The 26,969-nt window shown below is 45.8% G+C and overlaps 1 pseudogene; it reads left to right on the top strand.

Annotated features, from left to right (window-relative positions):
• Positions 1-21,531, top strand: LOC114702876 (annotated as a pseudogene).
• The last annotated feature ends 5,438 nt before the right edge of the window (positions 21,532-26,969 follow it).

Raw genomic sequence — 26,969 nt, 5'->3', positions numbered from 1 at the left:
ATGGTTAGGAACCACTGTCTTCGGGCAATAACACCTGGGCCTCTGGGTTGCAATGTCCTGTACAGCAACAACCCGGCTTCCTGGGTGAGTGTAGGAAGAAGCAAAACCCAACTATATCAATCAGAACTCTGTGACCACCTCAAGTCCGGCCTCGAGGGTCCCTGCAACTGGGCCAGGCCTGGATCCCTTCACCAGACTTGGGGCCTGGCCTGCATCCTTTCCCTTCTCAGTTAAGCTTGGGGCCCCTCAAGAAAGAGCACTGGGCCAGCCCTCCATGCCGACTTGCCCTGTGTGTGGTGGCTGGTGGCTGGAAGGGAGCATGTACAAAGGTGGCAGACCTAGACAATGACCCACTGACCCGACTGCACATGCTCAGCCTGACCACCAACATCACCACCAACATCACCACCAACACTCTCATACCCATCTATCTCCCCTGCAGCTGTACCAGCAGAATGCCACTCTCCAAGCCGTTCCTTACGAGAACCTGCCAGCTTCCTCTGCCCTGCTGTCAAAGGTTTATCTGCTGCAGAACGTGTCCCCACCCTCTACTGAGCTACAGTCAGTCCTTGGAACACAGACACAGACATACACAGACACAGACACACGTATGCACACATACGCGCACATACACACACAGACCAGACACAGAGAGAGACACACACACATGCACAGACACACACACACACACACACACACACACACACACACAGAGGCACAAACAGACACACAAATGCGCACACACAGAGACACACAGACACACACTGCAAAGAATGCTGCTACCTGCCCAGGAGGCCTATAGAAAGAAATCAACAAGCCTCTATAGACCCTGGGATCGAGAGAATACCTCTGGCTCCCTCACAAGAACTTTGGAGGATCCCCTTGCCACCCAGAGCCAAGGAGAGTGTGCTGCTCACTTGCACAGCTGTGCAGAGGGAGAAGCGACAGGCAAGTTCAGGGCCACAGGTACAGAGAAAGCACAGAGTATCCAGGACCAGGTCCTTCCTCCTTGTTCTCTGCTCTTCTTCTCCCCCAGGGTCAGTCTTCGGTGGCCACTGGTTCGCTCCCTCCCGGCTCATGCAATAGTTCGTCTGCTAGATGGAGATGGTGTGGCTGCTTTGTGCAGCATCACACACCATCCCTGCCCTTGCTCCACCTTGTCTGTGTGCTCCTCTGCTCCCCTTGCCCCTCCCCACATTAACCATTTAGTGAAAGGGTTTAAGCCAAGATAGAGGGGAGAAATTGAGGAGAAGAGGTGGAGGGGAGGTTCAACACAAACCATGTCTAAAAATGCCAAAAGGGAGCCAGAGAAGTGGCTCCATGATGAAGAGCGCTGGCTGCTCCAGTGGAGGATCTAGTTCAATTCCCAGCACCCACACGGTGGTTTGCAGTCATCCATAACTCCGGTTCCAGAGGATCCGATTCCTTTTTTGATCTCCAAGGGCACTAGGCATCCATGTGCTGCACATGCATCCATACAGGCAAAGACACCCATTCACATCAAATCAATGCTTACGTCAATATGCATAGTTTCACAAGGGGGGGCCAGCGCAATGGCTCAGTGGGTAAAGGCACTTGCTGCCAAGCCTTACGATCTGAATTAGATCCATGCAATGGATCCATATGGTGGAAGCATAGACCCAACGCCCGCATACAAATAAATAAATATCCTAATTTAAAAAATAAATCAAAGGATTTATGGAAAGAAGGATCTGCTAGAATACTTGGTAGGTTTTGTAGCAAGCTGGGGCTTTGGCTGGACCTTGAGGACTGTAGAATTGGGATAGGCAGGAAACAGGGAGGCAGCTTGTGCTGGAGCCCATCTACTTTGTCGAACTGGAGCTGGGTGCTATGTCTTTAGAAGCCAGCTGCTCTGTGGCAGGTGGGAGAGCTGGCCCCACCCCTCACCAGGTACAGCCCTCAGGAGAGTGATCCTTACACCTCCCCTGAGAAACACAGCAGAGTTAGCTCTGGTATTGTGGGTACAGGTGAGCTGTCCCTGAGGGCATGAAAACAGGACAACTGGCCCCTCCCCTTGCTGCCTGCTGCATTGGGTGAGCTAGCTGGGGCAATGCAGGAGAGCAGGCCTTGGTGGTGACATTGAGGAAAAGCTGGTGGACTCTGACTAACCCAGCTACCACCCAGGCCCAAATCCAAGGCTATGAGTTAGCCCACCCCAACATCCACCTCATCTATGAACTGCTGGAGCATGGGAAGAGGCCAGTCCTGCGGAACCAAAGCTGCAGGATCCTCATGACACAGGACGACAACAGGATATCCAAGAGGAGTCCTGTGAGGGCCCAGCATTGGTAGTGTAGCAGAAACCAGGGGCCTCGAACCAGACCAATGGCTCATGGCAATGAACACTTCAAGTAAAGATGTGTATAAATGATATACTGTGTGACTCACTGTGTCACACTACAGCTTCCATGCAGAGATTTTTTTCTTTTAACTTTTTTTTTATTTTGTGGGGGAGGTTGCAAAGGCAGAGGGCAGATATGAAGGGATGGGAAGATAAATTGGATTGGTATGCATGCTGTGAAATACACAAAGAATCAATCAAAAGTTGTTTTTTTTAAGCAATAAGTACTCAATGCATTGCTTCCTAATTCTTTTATTACATTTTGCTGTTACCTGTCTCCAGGTCGTACACCTGCTCGATGTCTACAGTGCAGGTGCTATATAAAAGATGCTCTGCATGTCACTTGACTTCATGCCACCAGTCACACAGCAGAAATCTGCTATAATGCAGACCTGAGCTTAACTTTCAGTTTTGCTAAGGGCAGATATGAGAAAGAGATAGGTAAATATTAATGATGAAGACCAAGTTATAAAAATTTTTGTTGGTAATTGTTATATTGTCAATGATCTCCCCCAACTAGCAATTTTCTTCTAGCCCTTAAAATTTTTCTAATTCAAGCTGGGCAGTGGTGGCACACGCCTTTAATCCCAGCACTCGGGAGGCAGAGCCAGTCGAATCTCTGTGAGTTCAAGGCCAGCCTGGGCTACAGAGTGAGTTCCAGGAAAGGCACAAAGCTACACAGAGAAACCCTGTCTGGGAAAAAAAAAAAAAAAATCCAATTCAGCAAACAAGTTTCTCACATCATTTACCAACAGTGGCACTCTAACATGCTCATTAAAGTAAATAAAAGTCAACCAATATGCAAGCCTGAACTACAGTGAGAAAGCCAGTCATTGACTATTTACCTGGGCACCACTAAAGGAAGGCAACATCACAAAAAAGAGAGCCAGGCAGAATAAAGCACACCTGAAATCCAAATACTCCAGAGGCTGAGGCAGGAAGATAACATGTCCAAAGCCAGCCTGAGCTACATAGCACATGGCCTTGTCTCACAGAGAGGGTGGGGGAAGAACAACCACGAAACATTCTTAGGGAAGGGTGTAGTTTGTGAAGAAAGGCATAGGCCTTAGTCATGGGTTCAAATTCCATGTCTAAATTCTACTGTGAAAAGTATTGTTTTAAGCCAGCTAGAAATCGTTACAGAGCCTGAGTTTTTCATATGTCAGATAGATGATAAAGACAAGCATACTGTGCTGTTAAGGGAACTAGAAGGAATATAGTCTTGCACTTGGGAAGAAGAAGCAGGCAGCTCTCTGTGAGTTCAAGGCCAGCCTGATCTACAGAGGGAGTTGTAGGATAGCCAGAGCTATACAAAGAAATCTTGTCTCAAAAAAAAAAATAGATAGATAGATAGATAGATAGATAGATAGATAGATAGAGATATTGATATAGATATAGATAGTTTTAAGTGCCTAGGACAGTGTCTAGTACATGTCAATGCCCAGAACTGATACTATTATTACAGTCAAATAGTCTCAACCCACAAAGAACAAATTTACAGGGTGGTGACGAATTAGGAGATGAGCAGAAGCATTGGATCTTGAATTCTAAGCAAGGAGTATAGGAATTATCACATAATCATGGGTGGGTGATTAGAGACTCCTGAGCAGGACATGAACATGGCTGAAACGGCATCACTTGATGTTGGCACCACACTTAGCGAAACAGAAGGCCAAGCCCAGACTTGTAGCACCAGCAGCTTCCTGTAGTGTGGCTACTCCTTTTACAAAATCAAGATGTGCGGAGGCACCTTCTACACAGAACCCCCACAGCAAATGTCTATGGGGGTAAACTCTTCCACGTGCGACCGCTAGTGTAGAGCTTAGCAACTGGCTTCACTATGGCAGATCCCAAAAGCCTTCTGGACCAAGGAAAGATTAAGATCTATAAATTATATATTATGTTGTAGATGAACAGTCTTATTAAATAAGAAACACAGAGCCGATTGCAGAGTTAAAAGCCCAAGAGGTCAGAGCAGTAGCTAAGAGCTAGGAAACCCTTTCTTACCCTTCACTAGGCTGCCGTCCTTCCCCTCAGCAAAGAAACCTACTTCCTGTCTGCCTGTTCTTTTTTTTTTTTTTTTTTTTTTTTGACTTTCTGTTCTGCCTTCTCATTGGTTGTAAACGCAACCACATGACTTCCTCATCACTGCCCGTCTATACAGACCTCCAGGTCTTCTAAGGTTGGTATTGCAATTAAAGGCGTGTGTCTCCATGCTGGCTGTATCCTTGAATACACAGAGATCCGCCTGGCTCTGCCTCCCAAGTGCTGAGGTTAAAGGCGTGCGCCACCGCCACCACCACCACCCAGCTTCTGCTATGGCTTGCTATTAGCTCTGACCCCCAGGCAACTTTATTTATTAACATACAAATAAAATCACATTTCAGTACAAATAAAATATCACCACATTATGTAAGTTTGGTTTTGAGTGTACCTAAGAATGTTCTGATTTCTTTAGAAGTGTATCATTTATAGCTGGTAGCTATAGTAGTAACACCTCATTAAGCGAGACTCAGATGCATCCCTTAATGTTTTTTTTTTCTGTCATTCTTTTATCAAAAAAGAATGCCATTGACCTCCACATTGTCTTGCTTTAAGTTAGTGGTTCACAAATGACCCCAAGTTCAATCACTGAGGAATTTTAATAAAAATATACCTTTAGAGATGGTGGTCTCATTGATATGAACTGGAACCTGTTCTGTAACCTGAACTGGAACTGGGATTCTGTAAAGTTCCTGAGGGCTCTTCCACATCTTCATTATTGCTCATCCAGTTCACAGACTGAGTAATTTACCTGGGGGCTTCCCTCGGGGTTTAATTTCTTCATCTCTCTTCCTTACCCTTGAACAACAGCAATCTTCTCATGCTCCTCCTGCCTTAACACCCTGTAAGTGATTCTGCTGGACCTTTTAATCCTTCTCAACTTTCTTCTCTATGCACACGCTTGTATAAAATCCCCAATGATAAAGTTGGGAGTGGCAGATAAGAGAGACATTCTGAACCAAGGAAGGAGCTTGGGAAGGGACATCAGGCCAGGCGGCATCACTCAGCACTGCGGCCTCCCGGAATGTGTACAGCAAGGGAAAATGGTCACAACACAACACCCTCAGAGGCTGCCGTGGGTGCTGATCTTCCTCCCACTTGAGAGACCGTTTTATTTCACACACAAAAAAAAATTAGTTGGAGTCTTATCCCAATACCTCAGCATGTGCTGAGGGGAGGAGGAGCAGTTCCCAGAGGCAATCGAGTTAGAATGACATCATTATGGTGCCTTTATGAAAAGGGGACATTTGGACACACTCAGCCATGTGATAACAGCAGACCAGGGGTGGCCAGAGGCGGACAGCGGACTCCAGAAGCTGGAGAAGAGGCTCAAACAGCTCCCACCACCCCCAGAAGATCCAACTGACCGTTGGGCTTCTAGTCAGAAATATATGACCAAACACATCTCCATTGATTAAGCTGCTCCGTTTAGGGTATTTAATCTCCAAAGTCCAGAGAGCTAGCCCACCTCCGATTTCTTGATCTGACCAGTCTGCCTCTCCATCCACTCTCGCCTCCTCCCCAGCCTCATTCTCTAACCAGTCAAGGCTGTTCAACTTCCCCAGTGTTCTGTGTTACTGTGCTTGTTCCTGCCGTCCCCTCTCACTGTAGTATTCACTCCCAGCCCCCCTCCTCCTGGCCTCAGGGAGGAGCCAACGAACGTGTCTATACGAGCAGAGTTTCATCTCTCTGGTCATTGCTCCCTATTTCCAGGCAAATTTCCAGAGTTGGCCATTCCTCCTAAGACACACCATCCCTGGAGTCCAGACCCAGCCTGTCTTCACGTCCTCACAGCCTGTCTGTCCACCCCACCTCTGCTTCAGTGACCACCACAGCCCACGCCACCAGCTTCAAGCAGCTGGAGTCTGACTGCTCTCCTGGACTCACACCGCTTTGCTTCCCCCTTCCCGCTCCCGCCCTCCTAGGCCTGCATAGAGATGTGCTGCACACACACACACACACACACACACACACACACACACACACACACGTGCCACCCACACAGCTACAAGTGAGAAACTCCTCACCCTCTTCACCTGTGCAACCTTTTCCCAATCAGACGTCATGCAATGCCTCCTCCACAATTGCGGCAAATTGAATACCAAAGGCTCCATAGTGGCCAACTCCTGAAGCTCCTTACACCCCTGATTTATGTCCCAGCCGCTCCCTTGCTATTGTTCCATCTCATCATGCCAAAACAACCCGACTGTATACGTACTGTGTCTTCTTGAGGTCAGGAGGGATGCCCTTCACACTTCGGCCTCCACACAGCATCAGTTCCTGCGTCTCTCGGTGAGTATTAGCAAACATGTTGTCGTCTTGTCAGGGTACCTAAGGAAAATTAAGGTCGATGAAGGGTTCTTCTGCAGTAATGTTAGGGTAACAAAATTAAATTCCCACCTTGCACCAAATAAAGATGAATTAAAGATGCAAAGCAAAATAAAAGCCATTTTTAAAGAGTGACGAAAATGTCCGTGCTCTGGTGGAGAGGGAGCTAAAAACCAAAGGTCCACTGTGGAGCAGAAATGCTTGCTAGCAGAAGCGGCAGTTGGGGCACTGGACCAGAACTTAAGTCAGGCTGGGGCTCAGCAGGTAGTCAAGAGGGGTGATCGCTAAGCTGAGTTCTAGATATAAGTAGAAAGAAGCCAAGATAACTCGGGGGCAAAGGGTGTTCCAGGAAAAGCCTGCCCAGAGACACAGAGTCAACATGGAGGCAATGGCCCTGAAGCTCTCCACATATCTGATGAGAATCCCTGGGAGTGTAACATCTGGCTTTCAGAGAGGGATGTCAAATCTACTTGAGTAGCAACTGCATTTCAGGTGTGACCCTGGAGTCCAGTGACTTCTCGGGGTGAGCTACAATATGGGGGCAGAGCATGGTTGCCGCCTCCCTGGAGTATCAATGGCCCTAACTTGCACATGGACAATACCTTCAGCACAGCTCATCAAAACTGACCTAGCCATCCAACTAAGGGCCATCCAGACTCCAGACTCATGCAAAGACAACTGTCCATTCTCTGATGGCAGAAGTGAAAGCTGCTTCAAAACCCCAGGAACACTTTGAGTTGCCTCAAACCCGCATGGATGATCTGCTACTCTGTGGCCAAGTCAGAGCAAGGGGCTCCACTGGGGTGTCACCAGCAGGCAAGAGACAAGGGAATAAACCAGTCCCACCTGTTAATTTTCAGTCTGGATAAATTGCAGACTCTGGGTGCTGTATATTAGGGCCTGTGACAATGGCTGCATCTTTGCCTGCACAAAACCATGCAGTGTGTGTCCTCTTTCGCCCCAAGAATTGTTTTGAGTAGTAACAACATGCTTCTCCTCAATGCAAACTGTAGCTTAAGAGAACTTTGGAAACTTTCCTGTTTCAAGAATCAGGCGAATTGAATCAAATATCTTTTAACAGCCATGTAGTATTCCAGAGTACAGTGTCCTTAAGTCCAGACACAGTCATCAGGTGCGCTTTGCCATGAAATCCTTCACAACGAGAGAGGGTTAAACAGCAGAGCACCACACAGCACTATCCCACAGCAACAGTGACGGAGTGAATGTCAAGGGGACACTTTGCTGCGTTTGCCACTTGTCATAAGCAGGCATGTGGCAAAGCTCCTTGGCTTCAGGACTCACGGCCACTAGAGGATCAGTATAAAGATACCTGTATTTTTTAAATCATCTATTTTTAAATATCTGCCTTTGGTCATCTGTCTACTTTTTTTTCACACATCTGATAAGACAAATTTGGAGGAGGCTGATCAAATAATATCACGGGTAACATGGTCAAAGGATTTTTTATAGTCATAGATTCTCTGTGCTACAGCTGTGTTTTATTTATGACTCATGTCACACACACACACACAAAAAAAAAACCTACGCCGTGGGGCTTCTGCTCTCCAAATCTCCAGCAGTTTATTTCCCTCAAAATTGTGCTCGTGTTTTACAGCAAGATTCACAGCAATGAAGCAAGAAATCAGAAAAATCAGCATTGGGTGTCAACAGTTTAACATTCTTAGCTACCTGGGACAATCCAGAGGCAATCACTGAGAAGCTTTTGGTGACCTTGCCGTTCGCTGCAAATCACTGTGATCTGAATGAGAATCGTCTCTTCTTCAATAATGCATTACAGACTCAAGTGCATTTATGCATCCTCGGGGGTTTCTCAGTAGGAACTAAGATTATTCCAGCACCAACTTCATTCTTCTTATCACACGGCTTCCGTCAATACATTCGCAATCCCTTTAAAGCACACAACAGAGGGGGCACCCATGCCTCGCGCCCACGTCTATCTCTGAGGGCTCAGAGAGCTACATAAGCCAATAAATCATAAAGAACTAAATAAAAGTACCAACAAATATTCCTGTCCAGGGTGTGCATGCCCGGATGCTCACATTCAAGAGCTGTCAGGGTAGAAATCAAATGAGAACAGGAGACAAACTCAAGCGAGGAGAGGTGAGTGGTCAAGTCAAGGCATCAGAGGGGTGGCCATCACAGGTGGTGCCAACAGGAAACCAATGGCAACCCTTGGCATTAGCTGTGAGTGACTGCCCAGACAACTCATGCAAGTTTCCACTGGAGAAATCTCCAATGAAAAGCATAAAATACAAAGAGAAGTGCAGTGTGTCCCCTTCAGACCCAAAGAGAACACAACAAAGCCAAGCTGAAATGTCATTGCTTATTAGATACCTAGAGTCCTGCTGGGGACCCAGCCAGATGCCACCACCCCCATCCTGCCTGGCACACACACACACTATCCCTAGCATCCTCTTAAATCAATTGAGTCCCACACCATGGGAACAACTCAACTCTTTCCCTCAGTATAATGGCAAATTGCTGGGTGTCATGATCATACACATAAGGGTATAGTGAGGATTCCATGCCAGCTTGGTACCAAGGGTTGTGTTCCATATGATCCATAGACTTCTCATTTCATTTCTTTCTCGGTTGAATAAAGCAAATACTATTACCGGCATCCATCTCATAGATGAGAAGATCAAATTTAACGCATCCAACATGGCAAAGCATCTGCTCAGTCCATGATCATTTACCCATCACTCTGAGCTTTTCCACGTATGGCCTGGATCCAGAAAGCTGACACCCCAGGAAACTTGTTGGGACCACTGATTCTGCCAGGCCACCCAGAAACTCAGATTTGTACTAACAAAGGAGACATATAAAGTAGGCTGCTGAATCTGGCCAGCAGAGACTGGAAGGAGGAGCCATGAACCCCTCTGGCTAACATCCCAGACAGTCGTGGAACCCATGGGAGATCTTCCAGCTAGCTTCCTTTTCCCAAAGCTGCATGTCTAGTCTTGCTGTGGTCTCCATGTCCTTGGTGGCAAGAGATAAGACACAATGCCACCCACTCCACACTCAGGGCATAGCTCTACACAAGGAGGACCTCGTGCCCGCCAGTGTCAGCCCTGCCGTTAATGGTACCCAAGGTGCCCCAGAACTCAGCAGACTCCCGTGAGACACCTCCTCTCCCTTCTCCCAGTAGTCACACCCTGGTCACCACCCAACAATACCTTGTGAGCTCGGGCAGCATGGGAAGCTGAGAAGTCAGCCATCTGGTCAAGATCCCCTATGGCCACCCTTCCTAAGCTATTGAAATTCTTCCACCACGGTGTTTGCTGTATTAGACAACCAGTTCCCAGCACTACCACATCTGTTCTCCTCCTCCTCCGATCCCATTTCCTTAATCTCTTGCCTAACTAACACCTAAGCCTGCTGATTCCCTTGCAGCCCATTAAAGGACTGGATATGAATACTCTCTCCCTCTTATCTCTGAAAATGCCAGCTGGAGCTGGGGTTTCAGTCTTCCACTTCTCACCGCCATTTCTAGACTTTCCTCCGTCCGTGAACCTTCTCCCCTGAGCGTGCACTATCACACTGCTCCAGCCCACCAGTCCTCGTTATACTCTTCGTTATAGTCTCACTCCTGAACCCCTCGCCCGGTGATCTCCCTCTTGCTCCTCTTAAGGTTTCCGTTGTCGTGATTTTACTATCTACATAGATGGTTGGGTAGTTAAACTTGGAGGTCAAGTTTATGGAACTGAGAGATGCAGATGTCAACGATATGAGCACAGCAATAAAAGCTGGCACAGTGGCATGCATCTGTAATCCCAGCACTGGGGAGGCAGAGACAGGCAGATCCCTGGGAATCACTAGCCACCCTACCTGGCTAAATTGGTAAGCTCCAAGTTTAATAAGACCTAGTCTCAAAAATAAAGTTCACTGGAGAGCAACTGAGGAAGACATACAGCACTGATCTCTGGCTTCCACACACATGCACACATGTGCATCTGCACCTACACATACATGTACACACAAACACCTGTAATAATACACAGTCAAGTTCTAGAAGTGTTTAATTTAAAAGGCTGGAGAACACAATGGCTATAAAATTATGTGATGTTTAGTCAATACCACTTTAGTCTTGTTTTCTTGAGCCTCCCATGGGTCTGGGGTAGACTCCACAGACTGTCTCATGCATTTCCATCTGAGCCATGTGCAAGCTATACTACACACTCTAGACGGCGCAGGCTGGACTGTGTGTCTCCTGATCCCTTAGAATTCAGCTCTAGCTGAGAACCGGCTTACACAGGATAGACCCATCCTATAGATCTACAGAACTCTGGCAAGGTGGCCTTCTGTTAGGGGAACACAGGGGCATTTTTCTGACTCGGGTGCTGCTGAAGCCATGGTGTGCTGCACTTGAGGTAATGGTTTCCTAGGTCTCCATCAAGGAACAGTCCACCTGGGTGGACCAATTCTGCAGTGTTGATCTAGGAGTTAGAAAGCTTGCTTCTTCGGCTGTTGCAATAAAATGTATACAAGCCATGCATGAACACCAGCCTCCTCCTTCATCAAGGCCTGGGGACCTGATGGCCATGGTGCCTCATCCACCAGTCCTGACTACCTTCCTTTACAGGATGAAAGAGAATGAAGCTCTGGCCCTTGCCTGGTTCCATTCAACAGGAAAAAGAGGAAACTCTTCCCCCTCCAATCAAGTGGAATGTGGGAACACGATAAAGGTTGGAACAAGTGGAAACAGAAGCAGGCTGTGACTGCTTTCAATGATGGTCCCTTCTAGTACAACTAACCAAAGTTTAGCAGGCAAACTGGAGAGTCTTGCTGCACACTGGAACCTGAGTGCCTGAGCCTCACTGCACACAGGAGCCTGCATGCCTTGGGGCTCACTGTAGGGAAGAGCTCTGCTTAGTGACAGAATGTGCCTTGACACATGAATCTAAGTGATCACAAAACTGGTTCCCTGAAGGCCTTGGGGTTTTCAGAAACGTCACATGCCTGTAGAAGGGTGATGTGAAATTAACAGTCTGGAAAAGGAAACCTCATTTTTCTAATGTATATATAAAGGGGAAGGTTCATTGTGGCTGAGAGTTTCAACAGTTGCCACGTCTGGTTTTTTTGTTTTTGTTTTTTTGTTTGGTTTTTTTTTTTTCGAGACAGGGTTTCTTTGTGTAGCTTTGCACCTTTCCTGGAACTCGATTTGGAGACTAGGCTGGCCTGGAACTCACAGAGATCCACCTGCCTCTGCCTCCCAAGTGCTGGGATTAAAGGCGTGTGCCACCACGGCCCTGTAGCTGGGGTTTTCTCCAGTCCTGCCTGGCCCACGGTCAGGACAAATCTCTCTCACCCGCCAGTCCCACAGCCGCTCAGACCCAACCAAGTAAACACACAGAGACTTATATTGCTTACAAACTGTATGGCAGTGGCAGGCTTCTTGTTATCTAGTTCTTATATCTTAAATTAACCCATATCTATTAATCTATAAGTTGCCACGTGGCTTGTGGCTTACCAGTACCTTAACATCTTCTCATGGCAGTTGGCTGGCAGCGTCTCTCTGACTCAGACTTCCTGTTCCCAGAATTTTCTTCTCTGCTTGTCCCGCCTATACTTCCTGCCTGGCTACTGGCCAACCAGTGTTTTATTTATTAACCATTCAGAGCAACACATTTAACATGCAGAACATCCCACAGCATGTCTTCAGTTGCCTTATTGCCTTTTGATAGAACACCCTGGCAGTGGTGTGCGGTAGAGCCGGCTGCTCACCTCATGGCCTCCAGGAGGCAGGAACAAGCGAGGAAGGGGTTGCGTCCCAATATCTCCTTGGTGAGCATGCTCTAGATGACCTAACTCATACAGGGTCATACAGCTAGACACCTGGGAGGAATGACTTGAGCCTGCAGACTTAGCATCAGCCTCACCTGCCAATATTAAGGCCTAATGAAGCATCTCCTTAAAGAAGAAACAGAAAACACAGTGAGGTGACAGATGCCTGTGAAAACCGGGAGTGGCGACTCATACCTATAATCCCAGAACTCAAAAGGCTGAGGCAGGAGGATTGCTGTAAGTTTGAGCTCACCCTAGGCTACCTAGCGAGCTTCAGGCTAGCCTCAACTATAGAGTGAGACCTTTCCTCAAAAAATAAAGATAATAGCCGGGCGGTGGTGGCGCACGCCTTTAATCCCAGCACTCGGGAGGCAGAGCCAGGCGGATCTCTGTGAGTTCGAGGCCAGCCTGGGCTACCAAGTGAGTTCCAGGAAAGGCACAAAGCTACACAGAGAAACCCTGTCTCGAAAAACCAAAAATAAAAAAAAAATAAAGATAATGCTTATGAATATACTAAAAGGATCACACTGCCTTTTGTGTAGATGCAACTTTCTCTCTGTGTTTGTGTGTGTTTTGGGTGGGTTAAGCTCACATTTTGCTTTGGTAATTGGAGAGCCAGCTACTCTCACCAACTGAGGGAAAAGCTACGGTGTGCCCCGATGCCAGGCCGGCTCTCAGGTTCGCCGGCTGCAGAGACATTTCACTGGGTCATGACCCAAGAGCTAGTGCTGCCTGCTGTGACAGGCGCAGAGGCCCAGGTCGTTAGCCCAGAGTGACAGCTCAGAGAGTGTGTCTGCTCCTCAATCCTGCTGTCTATGAGACCCATTCTTCATTGCCAGAATGATGGATTACCTTGTGTCATTGGGGGAAACACACACACACACACACACACACACACACACACACACACACACACACACACGGGACGCCTCAAGGAAGCTCAGCTTTACTTAAAAAAGCATGAGATGGCAAAAGTGGAAGAAATCTGCTTGCAAATGTACTTCCAAGCAGGGAAAATAAACTAGTTCTTATGATTAAACCAGAGGATGACTTAAAATGTGCTATTGAAACATCACCACTCCATAGACAGGATCACCGTATAAATGCTAACCCTCCAGACATGGGGCTGACACAGCCCACGGGGGGGGGGGGGGGGGGCGGGGGGACGGGACGTCAATGTCACTCCTGGATGAAGTGCTGAAAGTGCCCAGGCTCCTAGGATGCAGAGAAATGGAAACAGCCAGGCAGTGGCTGCGTGACTAGAAAGAAGTCTCAGCTCCATGCTGACATTGGCCTTTGAGCAAATAATATATGATATAGCAACCACAATTACTCAAATGCCTTAAGATAAAACCGAACTGTGGGCTGATTTATGAACAGTAACAATGACAGACTTACAAACGTAAATTTGTTGAGGGTCTACGTGGTAGCAACGACGACGACGACGATAGGTATTTATAGATGGGAAGCTGAACCTTAAGGAGTCACTAACTGACACCAAGGTGAGAACAAGAGGCCCCAGGGAGGCTGGGCCTCATAGCTGATGAAATCCACTACACCTCACCAGCCAACCAACACACAGCAGATTCAAAGGATATGGACACTGCCCCCTGGTGGGCACAGGCAGAATTGCCAAATCATATTACAGATTTATGGCTACAGGAAAAGGTGAGAATGAGCCTATTTTCATCAATAAGCATGAAGCATATCATCCAAATGAGACTTTAAATATTTATATATTCATCTATATATAACAGGTAGATATAAAAAATATTTTCATATTCCCACACATGTGTATATTATTATGAGCTATGTATACATGATGTATATCACGTGTATATAGATTAAAAACCAACCTTTAAAATCTATTGAACAGATAATGCACAAATGAGAACACTTGCCAGTAAGTCTACCAAAAAAAAAAACCCTCAATACCATTAGTCACCATGGAAATGTAAATTAAAATAGCCAAGCACATCTACTTACCCTGCAAATGGTCACAACTTAAAAGTTGCCCTCTGACATCCACATGCATGCTATGGCATCTACATGCACACAAACACACATGTACACACACACACACATACACACACACTAAATAAATAAATGTAGCTATTAAAAAGTTTTTTAAATAGTCCAAATCTACTGAAATATTAACAAAAGAATGAAAAATAAACTGAGGGTATTTTTTTTTTCACAAAAACTGAATGCTACAAATATCATAGTGACCAAGAGCACTGATGATTCTAAGACAAAATGTTTCTTCCCTAGTTTGTGTCTGTGCTGCTATGATAAACACCAGGACCAAAAGCAACTTGGGAAGGAGAGGTTTGACTTGGCTCACGGATATATTCCATCTCTGAGGAAGGCAGGAACTAAAGGCAGGAAGCTGGAGGCAGGAACTGAAGCAGAGGCCGTGGAGGAGTACGGCTTACCGGATAGCTCCCCATGACTTGATCAGTCTTCTTTCCTATACAACTGAGGACCACCTGACTACGGCGGCACCACCCGCGGTGGGCTGAGCCTTCCTACGTCAGTCATAAATCAAGAAAGTGGCCAGGCATAGTGGCACAAGCCTTTAATCTCAGCACTCAAGAGGCAGAGGCAGGTGAATCTCTGGGAGTTGCAGAGCTACATAACAGAGACACCATGTCTCACCCCCTCCCCCCCCCCAAAAAAAGAGGAAAGAAAATGCTCCTATAAGTATGCCCACAGGCCAATCTGAGGCAGGTATTTCCCTCTGCCCAGATGACGCCAGCTTGTGTCAAGCCGACAAAAACTAACCAGTAAACTGTTCAACAGTGAAAGATCTGGAAAAGTCTCTCTGTATAAGAAACTTCACCAGGCGGTGGTGGCGCACGCCTTTAATCCCATCCCTTGGGAGGCAGGGGCAGGTGGATCTCTGAGTTCAAGGCCAGCCTGGTCTACAGAGCGAGTTCCAGGATGGCCAGGGCTACACAAAGAAACCCTGTCTTGGGCTGGAGAGATGGCTCAGCAGTTAAGAGTACTGGCTGTTCTTCCAGAGGTCCTGAGTTCAATTCCCAGCAACCACATGGTGGCTCACAACCATCCATAATGAGATATGGTGCCCACTTCTGGCCCACAGGGATACATGCAGGCAGAACACTGTATACATAATAAATAAATCTTTAAGAAAGAGAGAGAGAGAGTAGGAAGGAAGGAAGGAAGGAAGGAGAGGGAGAGAGAGAGAGAAGAGAGAGAGAGAGAGAGAGAGAGAGAGAGAGAGAGAGAGAGAGAGAGAGAGAGAGAGAGAGAAACTAACTTCAACACAGGGAAAGCCCCTTTTGTTACAGAATATTATTTTAAGGGGTGTTACTTTTGTTTATGTTGCATTTGTTTAACTCTGTGAACCTGTGTTACTGTGCCTGGCTAAAACACTTGATGGTCTAATAAGGAACTGAACAGCCAATAGCAAGGCAGGAGAAAGGATAGGCAGGGCTGGCAGGCAGAGAGAAGATATAGAAGGAGAAATCTGGAGAAGACGGAAGTAGTCAGAGAAGGAGGAGGACTCCAGGGCCCAGCCACCCAGTTACCCAGCAAACTACAGAGTAAGAGTAAGATTTACAGAAAGAAGTAAGAGAACAGGAAAAGCCCAGAGGCAAAAGGTAGATGGGATAATTTAAGTTGAGGAAAGCTGGTAAGAAACAAGTCAAGCTAAGGCCAAGCATTCATAATTAAGAATAAGCCTCTCTGTGTGATTTATTTTGGCGCTGGATGGTGGCCCCCCCAAAAGAGTAGTTTAAAAAAAAAACAACAACACCCTTTGGTTACAGAAACCTTAACAGCAGTACTTTTGGCAGCAGGGTGGGTCACCCGGCCACAAGAAAGTCCTTTAAGAGTTGTGGTTTTACACTGTAAACCTTCAAGCTGTGACATGGGACTCTTGGCTGCATATCATACTTCATAACAGTATGATTACCGAAATAACAGTAAGAATTTGTTTCAAAGTGTCTTCTATCAAAATGCAAACGTATCTGAGAAAGGTCTGCTTGAACCCATCCCAAGCTCGGCTGAAGAGGGATTGGATGCATCAAGAGCTACATCATTGGCTCAGCATCTATTGCGTGGGGAGAGAAACAGAGGAGACCCCAAGGGGGCCAGGACTCAGAGAACACACTCATCCAGTCCTGGCCTCACTAAGCTAAACCTGGCTGGAGTCTTGACTTAGGCAGCTCTCGATTCCCACCTCTTGTCCACTCTGTTCCCTGGCCTTTGGGCATGAGGTGTAGCTCTCATAATCTTCGTGGCTCCTTTTAAATCACCACCCGGTGTAGAACAGAGCCCTGCAAACAGGTCCTGGGAAATGGCTGTAACTTCAGAGGGACCTGCTTGTGCCCGGTTGAAAACAGCGAGGAGGCCAGTGGCTCTCTTCCATTTTCTCTGCGCTCTCCCCCACCCCCCACCCCGTTTCCTGCCCCTAATCCTTCACTGTCAGCACATCCAGGATCTTCTCATTGATAAAAATGAGATTCTTGTTCCCTTGGCTTGAGGCTGCCTGATGGGATTCTGGGACAAGCTGCTGGTACACGAGGAAGGATATAAAAGAGAACAAAGTCATTCAGGAGGGCTATACCATCAGGAAGATTGTTAAATCCCTGCATTTCCAAACCAGCAAGGGATATTTATCACTGCATTCTTCGAGGCTTGCCCAAGAGTCTGGAAACGTGTGCCACGGTTTGTTTCATAGCTACGTGAAGACACATGGTTTTAACCAGTGAAATATTCCAATGTGACTGGCTGCTATCAAGGATGAACGTTAAGTTGATTTTATTAAAATGTAACAAAGTAGGTCACTGCAGCCTGCAAATAATGTTCACAATAATCAAAGGAACATAGGAAAATCAAAGTTTTTTTTAAAGATTTCTTTACATTTATTTGTTTATTTATGTGTGTGTTAATGTGGGCAACTTAAAGGCGTCCATACTCGTCTTCCACCATGTGGGTCCCAGGGATCAACCAGATGTAATCAGGCTTGGCAGCAGGTGCCTTTATTCGCCGAGCATCATTCTAGCCCTTGTTTTATTTTTAAGTGTGTGTGTGGGAGGGAATGTATGTATGAGTATGAGTTTATGTATGTGTATGTATGAGGGTGTGTGTGTGAGAGAAAGAGTAGAGTTACATGTGTGTATGTATGAGTATGAATATATGTATGTTTATGTATGCAGATGTGAGTATGTGTATGTGTGTATATGATATGTGGGAGGGTGTATGTGTGTATGAGTAAGAATATGTGCACATGTATGTATGGGGTTATGTGTGTGTATGACTATGTGTATATGTGTATGTGGGGGTATACATACATATATATGTGTGTGTGTGTGTGTGTGTGTGTGTGTGTGTGTGTGTGTGTGTGTATGTGAGGGGGGTATGCATATGTGAGTGCAGGTGCCTTCAGAATCAAAAAGAGGGCATCGGATTCCCCTGAAGCCGGAGTTAGTGAGCGGTTACAAGGTTCCCAGCACAGGGTGCTGGGGATTGAACTCTCCTCCTCTGACAGAACAGTACACTCTCTTAACTGCTGTACCATCTCTCCAGCCCTCGGGAAACTAATGTTTGAGGTGAAAAATAAAAAAGAGCTGCTTCTTCCTTGGGAAAACACCAAATGGTAGATGATGCCAGTGCCCGCCCGGGACCCAGGATTAGGCGGCCATGGAGGCTTCCGCAGGGGATTTGGCAGCAGTCTTGGGGGCCTCTGAGTCAAGGGTCAAGGCCTCTGGGCTGGTGGAGGTAAAGCTGAAGACAAGGAGTGGGTCCCCATCATCAAGCTGGGCTGCCTGGTCAAGGACAAGAAGATCAAGTCCCTGGAGGAGATCTACCCGCTCTCCCTGCCCATTAAGGAGTCCAAGATTGACTTTTTCCTGGGTGAATCCCTGAAAGATGAGGTTCTAAAGATCATGCCAGTGTAGAAGCAGACTCTGGCTGGCCAGAGGACCAGGTTCAAAGGTTTTGTTGCTATTGGGGACTACAACAGTCAAGGTGGTCTTGGTATTAAGTTCTCCAAGGAGATAGCCACTGCCATCTGAGGGGCCATCACCTTGGTCAAGCTTTCCATCCTCCCTGGGGAACAAGACTGGCAAGCCCCAAGCTGTATGGTGGTGGCACAAGCCTTTAATTCCAGCACTCAGGAGGCAGAGGCAGGAGGATCTCTGTGAGTTCTAGGCCAGCCTGGTTTACAGAGAGAGATCCAGGACAGCCAGAACTATTGAACAGAGAAACCCTGTCTCAAAAAAACAACAAAAAAAAAAAGAAGAAGATGATGATGATGATTGGTGTGGGGCGTTTACCCACCAACCCCACAGCTCCCCAGAGTTTTCTTGAGTGCAAGCAGCAGGAAATATTAGATAGAAGGATTTATATGGCAGAGATAAACAGATAGAAAATAAAGGATAGCCTCGAGAGGGCCTGGAACCTATCCCAATAAGGGGTGGAGCAAAAGACCTCCTCCCCCAGCACAGCCAAATGCAGACCATCTCAGACACCTGCACTCAGGCCCATGGTCCTGAACATCCTCTATGCGGACCTGCTGGGTAAAGCCACGAGGAACCCGAAAACGGGCTCCCACAGATTGGCAAGCCCCACACTGTTCCATGCAAGGTGACAGGTCATTGTGGCTCTGTGTTGGTGCGTCTCATCTCTGCCCCCAGAGGCACTGGCATCATCTCTGCTCCTGTGCCCAAGAAGCTTTTGCTGATGGCCAGTATTAATGACTGCTACACATCAGCCAGGGACCCCACTGTCACCCTGGGCAACTTTGCCAAGGCCACCTTTGATGCCATCTCCAAGACCTAGAGCAACCTGACCCCTGACCTCTGGAAAGAGATGTACTCGCCAAATCATCCTTATCAAGAAACCCACACGGTTCAAGGACCCAGGTTCCAGCTGTGGCCACCACATCAGGGGTTTTTGCTGTTGTTGTTAGTGGTGGTGGTGGTAGTGGTGGTAGTTTTTTTGTATTGCTTTGTTTTGTTTTTTTTTTTTTTGTTTTGTTTTGTTTTTTTGAGACAGGGTTTCTCTGTGTAGTTTTGGTGTCTGTCCTGGATCTCACTCTGTAGCCCAGGCTGGCCTCGAACTCACAGAGATCCACCTGGCTCTGCCTCCCGAGTGCTGTGATTAAAGACATGGGCCACCACCACCACCTGGCTCACATCGGGATTTTTATACAAGAAAAATAAAGTGAAGTAAGTCTATTAAATTTTTTTTTAGAGAATTTGCTTTGGGGACACAGATCCATTGCACAAGTTCAGTGTTCGTTGGCTTTACAGTCACCAGCTTCCATTCTCCTGTGACCACACATGACTATGTTCCAGAACAATGTAAACAAAGCTGGGAACTGTTTGGTAAGTAGACTTGTAGATTGGGTTGGCGTCATTACGTCAATACCATGTAAACCAGCCAAAGTTCCAGTTAAATCCTAACCCAAACAGTTGGAGGGATGCACATACCTTTTCATAAGCCAAAGTCAGAACACGGTCCCAAGTACTTACCTACTGCCTCCTGATGTGATGTCCTGAGTCCCCTCCCCTATAATCCTGACACATTGATTCTGAGCTGGCAGCATGTACAGCATCCATTGAAACTCAGAGCTCATCTTGAAGATCCTGGAGTCTAGTGTGGGCACACCCTATGAAGAAAAATATGTGTCATTCTGTCAAATGTAATTGTAAGGGCTGTATTCCATCAGCTGAAATGTAAGGGCTGTATTCCATCAGCTGAAATGTAAGGGCTGTATTCCATCAGCTGAAATGTAAGGGCTGTATTCCATCAGCTGTAATGTAAGGGCTGTATTCCATCAGCTGTAATGTAAGGGCTGTATTCCAGCAGCTGTATTCGTAAGGGCTGTATTCCATCAGCTGTAATGTAAGGGCTGTATTCCATCAGCTGTAATGTAAGGGCTGTATTCCAGCAGCTGTAATGTAAGGGCTGTATTCCAGCAGCTGTACCGTCAGGGCTGTATTCCAGCAGCTGTAATGTAAGGGCTGTATTCCATCAGCTGTAATGTAAGGGCTGTATTCCAGCAGCTGTAATGTAAGGGCTGTATTCCAGCAGCTGTAATGTAAGGGCTGTATTCCATCAGCTGTAATGTAAGGGCTGTATTCCAGCAGCTGTAATGTAAGGGCTGTATTCCAGCAGCTGTAATGTAAGGGCTGTATTCCAGCAGCTGTAATGTAAGGGCTGTATTCCAGCAGCTGTAATGTAAGGGCTGTATTCCAGCAGCTGTAATGTAAGGGCTGTATTCCAGCAGCTGTAATGTAAGGGCTGTATTCATCAGCTGTAATGTAAGGGCTGTATTCCAGCAGCTGTAATGTAAGGGCTGTATTCCATCAGCTGTAATATAAGGGCTGTATTCCATCAGCTGTAATGTAAGGGCTCTGTTCCATCAGCTGTAATGTAAGGGCTGTATTCCATCAGCTGTAATGTAAGGGCTGTATTCCAGCAGCTGTAATGTAAGGGCTGTATTCCATCAGCTGTAATGTAAGGGCTGTATTCCATCAGCTGTAATATAAGGGCTGTATTCCAGCAGCTGTAATATAAGGGCTGTATTCCATCAGCTGTAATGTAAGGGCTGTATTCCATCAGCTGTAATATAAGGGCTGTATTCCATCAGCTGTAATGTAAGGGCTGTATTCCATCAGCTGTAATGTAAGGGCTGTATTCCAGCAGCTGTAATGTAAGGGCTGTATTCCATCAGCTGTAATGTAAAGGCTGTATTCCATCAGCTGTAATGTAAGGGCTGTATTCCAGCAGCTGTAATGTAAGGGCTGTATTCCAGCAGCTGTAATGTAAGGGCTGTATTCCAGTAGTGTAATATAAGGGCTGTATTCCATCAGCTGTAATGTAAGGGCTGTATTCCAGCAGCTGTAATATAAGGGCTGTATTCCATCAGCTGTAATGTAACAGCTCTATTCCATCAGCTGTTTTTGTAGGGGCTGTATTCCATTGACTGCATCTGTAGGGGCTATGGTCTGGCGTGAAGCCTAGACTTAGCAGGCTTGTTTAAGGAGATTTTTGGTTTTAGCTTTTGTTCTTTTAGTGCAAGTGGAAAGAAAACAGGGAAGGAAGACAGGAACAGAGGAAAGTCAGTAGGCAAATGTCTAAGGAATCCAAGCCTGCCTGCATTTCACATTTTGAAGTCCCAACAGCACGTGGGTTATGAATGGCAAACTGTGCTAGGGTGGGGAAATGTGGAGCCGGCTAGTCAGCACAGCAAGACCCTTCTTAAAAAGCAAAGCCAAACAAAAATACATCATTGCATCTGAGTGTGCAAGTTCTGTGGCTGGGGTCACAAGGATAGCTGCCAAGACGATCCTGCACTGATAGGTCCCTACTCCTGGAACCTGCAAATATTTCCTTATGAGGCACAATTAAATTGAGGTTCTTGACACAGGAAAATTATCTTGGCCCCTAAATCCAAGCAAAGCTATCCTTATAGGAGAGCTATAGAAGGACGTTTTGTTTTTTGTTGTTGTTGTTTTGTTTTTTACAATTGTATGTAGTGTGCAAGCATATGGTCATGCATGTTGGCATGTGTGTGCAGGTGTACATGTGTGTAGTTTATTTTTACTCTTTGGGGGTCCATCACCCAGATCCCAAATAAATACACAGACTTATTATTACTTATAAATGCTCAGCCGTAGCTTGGCTTGTTTCTAGCCAGCTTTTTTAACTTAAATTATCCCATTTCTTTTTAACTATGTTTTGCCTCTGGGCTTTTTAATCTTTCTTTATTCTATATATCTTTCTTTCTTATTCCATGGCTGACTGGGTGGGTGGGTGGCTGGCCCCTGGCATCCTCCTCGCTCCTCCCTCGCTCTTCTCTCTGTAATGTAACCTGATGGAGTTTCACCGCCCCATTCCTGTAGCAGGGTAACCCAGTGTCTGGCCAGCAGGTGGTGCTCTGTAACTCTAGGACTGAGAGATCCAAGGCTTCTCCAACTGCAGTTCCTCAAATCCCCTTAGGGCCTCATTAACCATTGCATCCCTAGGGCCAGCAGAGAAAGACGGTGGAGAAAATACACCTATAACTTCAAAGTCTTAGCTTGAAGGCAACCTCTCCCCACACCTTTGGTCATGCCTAGATGCAGCTGTGGGCCGGAAAAGGTATTCCCAGACTAATTAGGGACAAAAGGAGCAAGATTTTTGGTGGACAGGAAGCCTTCTTTGCCACGCCGGGGGTGGGGGGGGGTGGATTTATTCTTTATTTCTAAAATGTTCTATAGTGGAAGGGTATGTTTTAATAACCAGGAAGGGCAGTTAACGGTGTGTATAGGAAGGAAATAGCAGTATGGGAAGAAATACTTAGAGAGAAAACAGTCACAGAGCTACATCCCAGGGAGGGTGTTCAGGGCAGAATTAGTGAACTGGCATAAGAGGTAAACGTAACTGAACACTCAGTCCCTTGTGGGAAAGACCTTCACTCAGTCATCCAGTGCCATTTTCAGTAGTTGTGCACGAGACTAAATGGAACTATTAAACTGCCTATTTTAGTCTGTCAGATTAGAACATATATTTTAAGAGATGATATACAACAAATGCAGGGGTATTTTAACATTTTGAACGGGTATACTCTTGCTTAAGGAAAGTTGACAATAAGTTCAGAATGCCTTTGTCCTCACAATTAGATGCTAGAATTTGTCCTAAAATTGGCTACAAGCACAAAAGGGCTACTTTTATGGCTCTAAGAGACTAGGGATGATAGTTGGCTTTTCCTTGCAAAAGGAAAAATTGTGAGCAACAATACTTTGTAATTTCTGCTTATTGAAGTATATTCTGGGACATGTGTGTAATAGAATACAATGAAGTCACATGGAACTAGCTGGATGAGCCCCAAGTTCAACCCCCAATACCAACAAAACAGAAAATTAGGGTACGATGCAACCTTTTAGAATGTACTATAGAATGCTTGCTACTCAATGGTATGGAAAATACATGTCTCTTTTTTTAATGTTTGTATTATTTTACATGTATAGGTGTTTTGCCCACATGTATGTCTGTGTACTACATGAGTGCCTGGTGCCCTCAGAGACCAGAAGAGAGTATTGGATCCCCTGGAACTGGAGTTAAAGACAATTGTGAGCCACCATGTGGGTGGTGGAAATAGAACCTGGGATGTCTGTAAGAGTAGCCAGTGCTCTTAACTGCTGAGCCTTCTCTCCTGACCAGTGTGTCCATTTTTAAAACAAATTCCCAAGTGTTACACACAGTCATTAAAACACAGAAAATTTAGTAGTCTGGGAAAATGTATACAAATGTCATGGCTATCTCTGGGTAGGTGGGGATGCATCTCTCTTTTTCTATTGTTTATTATTTTCTCTTTTTTTCCAACACCTCAACAATAAATGTGTAATACTTTGAAATCAGATTTAAATCAATTTACTTACATCTTAATAATATTTGAGAAATTCTAATGATATGGGACAAAAGTAATCTAGCAAACTGTATGTAGATTGCAGTCGTGTATGCATATGGTTGCATGAACTCTCCCTAGGGAGACGTAAACAAGCATCCACTCAGCCCAGACCGAGCAGTGACAACAGACCAAAGTGACACTCCACACCAGTCTAGCTTTGGGAACAAGTAAGTTAACTGTCTTACAGAAGGTGGATTAAACAAGTGTGTGGGTGACTCCAAAACAGAAGCATCACTTTAAAAAAAAAAAAAAAAATCTCACCCCAGTGTGAGTGAGGACTTCTGTAACTGCAGAGATGGAGTTCCCTTCTAAGGGAGTGTCTGAAAATTGTCTATCAGAGGGGCTGTGCACATGAGGCAGTTTTACGGCTTTGTTCTCCCTGTCTTCACAACTTTGGCCCCGAATGTAGACCGTGGTGATACAGGGGAGTGGTGGGCATAGGCACAGCTCCAGCTTTCCTGTGGGAAAGCCCAAAGGTGCTACACACACGCGCGCGCACACACACACACACACACACACACACACACACACACACACACACGAAACTGTTAAGACCAGAGGAAATCAATCCCAGAGAGCTGCTGAACCCCAGCCTGCCCCTGGCCATGGATCTCACCCCACCCCTGACCAGCATAGCAATGACTATCAGGCTAAACTTAAGAGGCAGATCACTGTCAGGCTGAAGCACAGGCAGAGGACTAAGTGAACAGCACTGCGGACTCGGAAAAGCACTCGGTGCTGTCACCTCCAGAGTCTAAACCCAGTGCTCAACCGCCTTCTCAAAGAAGAAAATGCCGACGTGAGCAGAGTTTCAACTACACTAAAAAGGCTCATGGAAGACTAGCCAGAGTGTGCAATATTAAATCCCCCAAACCGGAATCTGAAGAGCCGAGGGAACCTCAGCTCCGTGGGGAAGGATGGGCAGTAACTGCTTTCTTGGAGACAATATAGATAAGGAACTAATAAGAAACACTTCCAAGTAGCTCCTCTAAATTTTTTTGCTATCAGGTGATGTCACACACCCATAATTCTCAACAGTTTCCAAAAGGGCCTTTGGCATTCTTTACCATATTTTAGGGCAATGTTTCTATGTGAAACGGTGTTCTCCATGGAAGCTAAAAGGTTCTTCACCACTGACACTTAACAATGCCGACACTTTGAACAACGCTGACGATGGTCTGCATTCTGCAGCCCCAAGTGCTCATCTAAGATGTAATTCCTCATATAAAAATGGCACATCCATTTCATGAGGATGTACGTTTGCTTTTGACATTAATAAGTGGTAAAACTATATATATACCAAAGAATTGTTTTGAAATAAATGTCTCTGATTTATTAACAGTAACTGTCTTAGTTGTGTTCCTATTTTATATACTATATAACCAGAGGTTTCAAAAAAAAAAAAATCAGGCAGAAAGGGGTTGGTGGATGGGAAATTTTTTTAAAAGCCCTGTTTTAAAATACACTTTAAAAAATTAAAAAAGAAACACACTTAGCAGCTGAAAACTAAAAAAAAAAAAAAAAAAAAAAAAAAAAAAAAAAAAAAAAAAAAAAAAAAAAAAAAAAAAAAAAAAAAAAAAAAAAAAAAAAAAAAAAAAAAAAAAAAAAAAAAAAAAAAAAAAAAAAAAAAAAAAAAAAAAAAAAAACAACAGAAAAAAGGGTGATCACGTTGTCTAGTGGGGGGCTTGTTATAAGTAGATGTGACTGTGAGATGTCCATAGCATAAACGGGGGGCTGAAGGGACCTGCCTTGGCGATGCTGCAATGAGGACTTCATGGGTTGTGTCTCCCTTTCTCGTTGCTATGACAAACTATCTCCCAGAAGCAACTTGAAGAAGTTGGGCTCACCGTTTGAGAGGTACAGCCCATCGTACCTGAGAAGGCATGGCGGCAGGCAGCTCCACAGAAGCAGGGATGTGTGATTGGGACTCCTTAGCTCCTCACATCAGTGCGACATGAAGCAGAAAATAGACAGGAGGCTGAGTTAGAAAGCCTTATAGGGTTCTACCTCCTGAAGGTTCCACAGCATCACAAAACAGCATCACCAACAGGGACCGAGTCCTTTTGCCTGCTGGTGTGGACGTGGTGCATGTGTACATACATGTTTGTGTGCACACGTGACTTCAGGTACACGCACACATGTGCACATGTATGTGCACTAAGGTCTGAGGTTGACACTGGATGTCTTCCTCAACCACTCTCTACCTTATTGTTCAAGACAGGGTTTCTCGGTGAATCTGGAGATCATTAATTCAACCAGGCTGGTTAGCCAGTACGTCCCGAGGATCTTTCTGCTTCTCTGGCTCCGGTGCTTGGATAACAGGTGTGTACCACCATGTGGGGCTTTTAAGTCGGTGCCGGGATCTGAACTCAGGTCCTCATGTTTGTACCAATTGAGCCACCTTTCCAGCCCAGAACCAACTGTTTAAATACAGGACTCTATGGGGGACATCTCATAATCAAACCACTACAAATTGGAAAGACATCCACGCTCTTGGTATGAGCCAGAGCAAAAAGAATATTCTTCACAAAGTCCCATGACCAAAAGGCCTACCTGTATCCTCCCCTCTGGGACCCAACTTTATTCTTCCTTTCTTACAAATCCACAAAGCCTTCCCACCTCCCCTCCCTGGCCATTCATGTATAGCCATCATGATTTTTTAAATAAAAACAACTGGTAATAACAATAACATGAACCATCTACTAAGTATTTTCTTAATACTAGATATTGTAGATTATCGTAAATTACAAGCACTATCTTAATCCTAACTGAGTACATAATATTGTACCCACTTGACAAAAGGTGAAACCAATTAAATGTGTTATAATGATTTTTACAGTTGTTCCAACCACACTAACTAGACACAACTGAGTTCCACAAAGTTGTACCCATTTTGGAGCATCTTCCAGGTCCAAAGAATCCAAGCTGGAATGACCTTAGCAGTATGCTTGTGCTAGAATCCTTGACTCTACAACCGACAGACTCGAGCTGGTTGGGATTATT

The sequence above is a fragment of the Peromyscus leucopus genome, chromosome 11 (genome assembly GCF_004664715.2).
Source record: "Peromyscus leucopus breed LL Stock chromosome 11, UCI_PerLeu_2.1, whole genome shotgun sequence".
NCBI classification, from domain to species: Eukaryota; Metazoa; Chordata; class Mammalia; order Rodentia; family Cricetidae; genus Peromyscus; species Peromyscus leucopus.
The sequence above is the reverse complement of the archived record's forward strand: the minus strand, read 5'-3'. Positions and strand labels throughout refer to the sequence as shown.